The 6,672-nt window shown below is 42.4% G+C and overlaps 1 long non-coding RNA gene across 1 annotated transcript; it reads left to right on the top strand.

Moving 5' to 3' along the window:
• The first annotated feature begins 4,126 nt into the window (after positions 1 to 4,126).
• Positions 4,127 to 5,404, top strand: LOC119277040. Its single transcript, XR_005136930.1, has 2 exons — positions 4,127 to 5,128; positions 5,231 to 5,404. It is a non-coding gene; the product is annotated as an uncharacterized LOC119277040 (long non-coding RNA).
• The last annotated feature ends 1,268 nt before the right edge of the window (positions 5,405 to 6,672 follow it).

Genomic DNA, 6,672 nt, shown 5'->3' with positions numbered 1-6,672 from the left:
AACTGGCTATTTCGGTGTTGTAAATGCTTTTTTAAAGCGTTGCGCGTTGTGCTTCTGTTGGAGATGCTTTAACATGGCAGAAGAGTGCTTTAATGTTGCCCACAAGATGCGTGAGTATTATTAGTAAAATTTTCTTGCCATGTTAAGATTTTAAAACCACGAGTGCAAACATGCAGAGGAGCAATGAAGACCAAAAACTGGATATTGGGGACATCTTCAAGGAGTGTGGCAAGTTAAAGAGGAGCTACACCGAACCTATAAAACGAGCTTTGGTAAGTAACATCCTTTCAATTACTTTCGTTTAGCCTCGGGTTTTTCGATGTGTATATGTTGTAGTTTCTGTTTCATTTAGCCTCGTGTTCTTCGATGTGTAATAAGAAGAGTCTTAATCGTCCTAATGCTTTCGTTTTGAGCTTGATGTAGGAAGTGGGTGTTCTCACCTTGTATTCTGTTTTTATATTTTTCCTTTTGAATTCACTTCTCTGAGTCTTGTTTATCTAGCTTCTACTAAATGGATATGGGTTGCTCTAAGTATTGATCTAAAAAAGATGTAACTTCATGTCAGGATGCAGTTCCTGTGAGGAGGGAAGTATGGTCAACCTCGAGATCATGATTCCAAAATGAGGTTGGATTACTCACAAGGTGCTTGTTCCCTAATGATATTGGATTAGACACAAGGTGCAAATTCCCAGATGATGTTAGATTACACACAAGCCAGGTGGAGTCGTCAACTGTTCGTGTCCTCGTGGCTCTAGGAAAGGATGAAAGAAATCATGCAGCAGCCCTTGAGAATGTAGCTGAGTTCCTGAAGAAGCGAAAAGAGCAATCAGATGTTCTCTTCACCCAAGCCAAAGAAGATATGGAAGAAGTCAGAAAGAAGCTAGCAGAGGCAGAGCAGGCTAGGCGTCTCCTGCTATCTAAAATAGTCGTCAATACAAATTTTCCTTCATAATGGCTAGGTTCAAATGTTTCTCCAGTCAGCATGCCTGTTGTGATGTCCGTGCATCTACTGATGTGGCACAAAATAATTCTTCTTCAATTCATGTTATAACAACAATTAATTTCCAAACAATAATAGACGAAGCATTGGACATGGTATAGTTCACACGCAAGCCCAACATTCCATGTAAGCACATTCATAGATAATGTCTACAACCATGATTCACTTCAAAGCCAAAAAAATGTAAGGAGAGTTATAAATAAAGAAAAACCTCTAGTTCCTACTACCAGAGCAAGCACAACAAGTCAAGGCCATGCGTAATTAATTATATTTTGGTCATTTTTTGTGTTCTAAAATGTCGGCCGGCTCGCGGAAGTACGTGTTGCTGGCACACGCATGGATTCAATGAACGCAGGTAGGGCAGTCTGAAGCATGTTACATGCGGCGAGGAGGCGTATTCAGCCGGGCCTATAGTGAGTGCGGCCCTCTTACGCACCGGTTCATTGCCTGCGCTATGAGAGGTCGCGTCCGTGTCAGAGCGATCACTCCCTCCAGTCCTTTTTTGTTTGGGTATAACAAAATGTCATTTTCCATTCACAATTTACATGTAAAATTCATGGACAAACTTTGACCCAAAATACGATGCGGACTAGTAAACTAGGACGGAGGTAGTAGTTTTTTTATCAAAGAAGGGCTTCCCCTTCCGATTTTCGTTACTGAAAACCAACATCAAAACCATAGTATTTGCCCTAGAACTACCAGGTTCAACATCTCGCAACATAAACCCATACAAACATACGCCAAGAAGGTAGTAGTTATGAATTCCATTTTCGCTTCATACCAATCGTTCTAAAAACTACTTAGTACTTATAACGCGCCATTGAAAATTGGAACTCTTACCCTGCTAAAAAATGATATTTTAAACATTGCTACTCGATCAGTGGAACTGGCGAGCCACCGCCTCCAGGTCGTTCACCTGTGGTCCCGACCATCAACTCCTACAGATCAAATTATCACGCAAGCTGACTATTCTTACAAAGGTGCGCTCCACCACGCACTCGGTTCCCGCGCATGCAGCAATCGTGCACCTAGGGTTTTAGGGTTTATTTGTTAACGATGTATTTACGTAACTCTCATGTGTGAGAGACAGCGAGAGACCGACCGCATGCGTGCGCCTCTTCCCTTCGTATATATACTCCACCATTTGTCTGGTGTCCAAAAAATTATATAGTAGTAATAACTACTAGCAATTTGCCAATGCGTTGCCACACGATCAAAATAGATTAATACATATTCACCGATTTTATAGAAAAAAGAGTCTAGTTTTGAAATACGTATATCACTAAAAATATGTTATGTTTCGGACAAAATATATTACTTTGGCGGTTTTGATGAGATAAGGGAGGAATGTGATTGGTTTCAAGATTCGAGAAGTGGTATATCTCTAATTTCTACTCTTACTAGCAAGATGCATGTGCGTTGCACGGAACATCAAGATCTTGTGGGAGAAAAGGATGAACGAGGGAATGCCTTATCTGCAAATGTGGAGAAGTGTGGGTAAATTGTCATAGTTTCCTTTCTATCTGTTAGATTTAGAGCTGACAACCTATATTGCAAGATGGCAAGCACACCATCATCACCGACTATGCTTTTTATAAGAGTAGTGATAGAAAACAAAGTTGGTGATGATGTTTTTCCTGCCATCCTACAACATAGGCCGTCCAATTTATATCTGACGAATAGGAAGGAAACTATGGCAATTTTGCAAAAAGATGCCCACACCCCTCTCCACATTTGCAAATAATGCCTTCCCTCATTCATCCTTTTCTCCCACAAGATAAACTACTCATACAAATGCATCTTGATGTTCCGTGCAGCGCATGGGCATCTTGCTAGTTGTTGCAAAAAGCCCATGTATGTGTGTGTTGTTTGTGAGAGAGAGGGAGAGAGCAGGAGGACATTGTGCATCTGTGACAAAGACACAAAGAGAGTGTGTGTGAGAGGTATCAGCTTAAAATGAGGCGATAGTGTGTGTGCACCATCAAGAGGGCGTGTCTCAAGAAGGGACGAAAAATCTACAAAGATACATGGAGCGCGAGAGAGACATGTACGCGACAGTGGAAGCACTAGTGTGCGGGTGTATAAACCTATCTATAGGATAGTCGATCAATGTTTGTGAGAGAAATACGAGCCGGGGGTGCGAAAGTGAGAGTTTTGTGTGTGTGAGAAAGAGATGATAGTCGGGAAGGGGAGTGGAAGCAGGAGTTGTGTGTGTGTGTGAGAGAGAGAGGGGGGAGTTTGATCGGTAAACAAATCAATATTGTCAGTTTTATAACTGGGATGGAGACGGAAAGGAGACCGCAACAAATGTTGTGTCTGCAGGAGAGAATAATTTTAGTGGTAAGAGTCATATCTAGAGAGAACCCCATAGAGAGAAAGACAAAGTGAAAAATGAGTGAGACTCTGTGTGTGGCAGTGAAAAAGAAGGCTTAGGTACCTAGTGATACCAGAGAACGGTAGAGAGGTGAGAGATAATGAAAACCGTGTAATGTATAATGATAGGGAGAGTGTGACACTTCTCAAGGGAGACGTCGAGAGACCATGTTTGCGAAAATAGGAGAAACATGAAGTGAGCGTGCGGGTGAGCTGGAGAAAAGAGAGTGATAGCTACATAAAGGAGCATGAGAGAGAGATGGGAGTGAAAGGATTAAACATAAAAGGGATTCAAATATTTGAATTCGTTCTGATGATACATGGAATTCATACTAGAACCAAAATTGATCTATCAAACATGCATACTGATATGAATTCACGCGCGTCTACGTTATTTAATATGTAGATATTACTGATCCATACATTTTAGTAGAACATAATTTGGTTTAAATTTTTCGAATTCAACCTTATTATTTTGAGATCATTGTATTTGTGAATCATATCTTTCCCTAATAATAAAGAGATTATCGCTTTTGCACGCCTGCTCACCGTTGTGATGTTTTTTCAGAAAGGTCCTTGTGGTTTTTGGTAATTGAACCTGCAGTCCCTATTTAAGTGGATCTGTGAAGACATTTCGTTTTTTACACAAAAGTCCCTGTAGTTTGGTATATTCAATCCGCGGCCCTTCGAAAAAAGCATCACGGGCAATCCCCTTCGTCCCTCCCCACGCATCAGCGGGCGCACCCCCGCCACGGCCGGCGGTGCCGCTGCCTTCCTCGCGGAGTCCACGCCCGAATTTCACGTCGGGAGTACTGGTCTCCGTCTCTCCAACTCCTCCCTCGAGCCTACCTCCCGAGCAACCTTCCTCCCGTCCCAATTCCAGGAGACGCATGGCGACAGAGTGCGGGCCTCCGCAACATCCCCTCCCTTCTGCTCCCCCTTCTTCTTCCCTTGAACTGGATCCGTCCTCCATCGCCGACCGCCGCCACTCCCGTCTCTAGCAGCCCCTACATCCCTAACCTTGAGTAGCGTCCCCACAGGCCACAGATATTGGTCATGGGAGCATGTGAGATGGCGGCTACAGTGGAATAGAAGAACCTTGGAGAGGTGCCAGTGGGCAGCGGCGGCGGCTCAGTCGTACTCAACATCGTCGGCGAACAGCCTCCCCGTCTCTGCGCCACATCCACATCTCCCGCATTTGCTGTCGTCGCTCCTCCATCTGCATCACTGACAGAATGGCCTTCTGGATGGTCTTTGGTTTGTGGGTGACATGTTGTGGAATTGGAGCCGGGTACATGTGCCAGATCGTTTATACACAAATTGCAGACGGATGCATGACAAATTTGGTGTGCAGGATATATGCAACTTGCATACGGATCAGTCAAACCATGTGCTAAGCTTCAGAGCCACTCCACGCTCGAGGGTGAGGTATTCATGCTTTGTTGCCTGCTTTTCTTATACTAGGACCTGGTCCTAAGCTCGACTCTCTCCCTCATCTTCATGTGCTCTATATTTGGTACTATAGCTGGGACGCCATACCAGGCAATGTGCGGCACCTCACATTGCTCATGGAATTAGAGATGCTGGATGTTGGAATATCCGTTCGCTTTCAACACTATCCCGGTCTCTTGAGCTGTTTCATCTTTATTCTTGTGATGGTGACTTAATGAAGTACTGTCAAACAGTGGGACATCCAAACTGGGAGAAAATTGAGCATATCCCCAGGAATTTTTTTGAAGACTGGGTTCAAGTAAGGTTGTAATCCTCTTTGTGTTTCCATTTAGTATTTGTAAAAATTGCCTACGTAGTTGATTATCTACTACTGTTTAATGCATTTACTACTAATTGGCGTTTTAGGAAGTACGCGTGATGTTAGTCATCGCAAGACAGTGAAGGTCATTCCAGCAAGTTGGTTCAAATGAAGGAGTTGCAAGCTCAAATTATGATGCTGGGCATTCAACTATTATTGTAGCAGTCTGCTTGTTGTGATTTGCAGTACCCTTTTTTACATGAATTAGTTGTGTCGTTCAATTTGATTTGAAAATGCGCTATTCTGAGCATTTCTTTGTGCGTGTAGTCAAGCTCCTCGGTTTTGCTTGAAAAATGAAGGAGACTGCATATACCCAAGTATTTTCCATGTTTTCTCATACCGACCTGCCATTTGGAGCTTAGTTGTCCGGAATAGTGCAAATGATCATCCACTACTGGAAAATTCGTGTTTGCCATGTGCCATGGTCTTTGGCGAGATCCATTTCGCGTTCTATTGGCAAAGCAACCCGTTGTCAAGCACAACACTTGGAAAACGTGGATATTTAGTAGAGGCTTCAATTCTTCGAGAGCTATTAGGAAAATATTAGAGAGATGAGCAGGGGAGACTGGTACTTCCCATTACAGTGGCCAAAGAAAAGCAACATTTTTTTGCGTCCAGCGAAGCTTTCTCGGTAGTGCCCAGGTTATGAATTCATGTGATTTCAGATGCAACATTTAGATGTAGTGCAATTGAGAATGCAGCAGGTCAGAACAATGGATGACGAAGGTGTTATGAGTGGCTAGGTAGGACAATGTGCCGCTAGCTCTATAGATTGTGTAAAATGTGGATATGTGAATTGCCCAGATTGCCTTAGGGGCCATGTTGCAAACTGTTCAAGGTTAGGTATGTTTCTCCTTTTGACATTTTTCTAAATAATCCCCTGAAGCAAGATCACTTCAGGACAATATGACCTACTACTTAGTACTATGAGCATTTACTTTCTATGAGTTACGGCGTGTTCAAACTATGTACATGTGTGCAAGTGAGCAGATTTTGATTTGGCGTCTTGGAGTCTTAATTTGTTTAGGGTAACTATTGGATCCATGTTATCTACCTATAGCTAGTGCATGTAAAAATAGTAATTGAAAATACCTATAGGCAGTGATATTTTTATGGCTGGATGTCTATGGCTTCTGTCAAGGCCATACTAGATTTGAACGACACTAGATATATCTAAACAAACTGTTTCATTTAGATCCCATAACATTCTTTTTGCTGAAAAATCATGTTGTCTTATTTTAACTAAATTAGTAGTGTGTTTCATGTGCACATTGTGCTTGGTTAACCTTTCAATTACCACAAACTGAAGGCAAATAAAAACTAGGTATACCTTTCCATCTACCCTTGTGATTATAGCCATCTTTGGTGTCAAGTGATATTAAAAGTCTGAAGCCATAGACACATAGATTAGGTTTTCTCCCGTTGCGACCAACGGGCATGTTTGCTAGTTATATATAAAGGAACATAATTCTTTGTTGCGCTTTTGAAA

Source organism: Triticum dicoccoides, chromosome 1A (assembly GCF_002162155.2).
Source record: "Triticum dicoccoides isolate Atlit2015 ecotype Zavitan chromosome 1A, WEW_v2.0, whole genome shotgun sequence".
In the NCBI taxonomy this organism is placed as follows: Eukaryota; Viridiplantae; Streptophyta; class Magnoliopsida; order Poales; family Poaceae; genus Triticum; species Triticum dicoccoides.
This window is presented reverse-complemented; position numbering and strand designations above follow the sequence as displayed.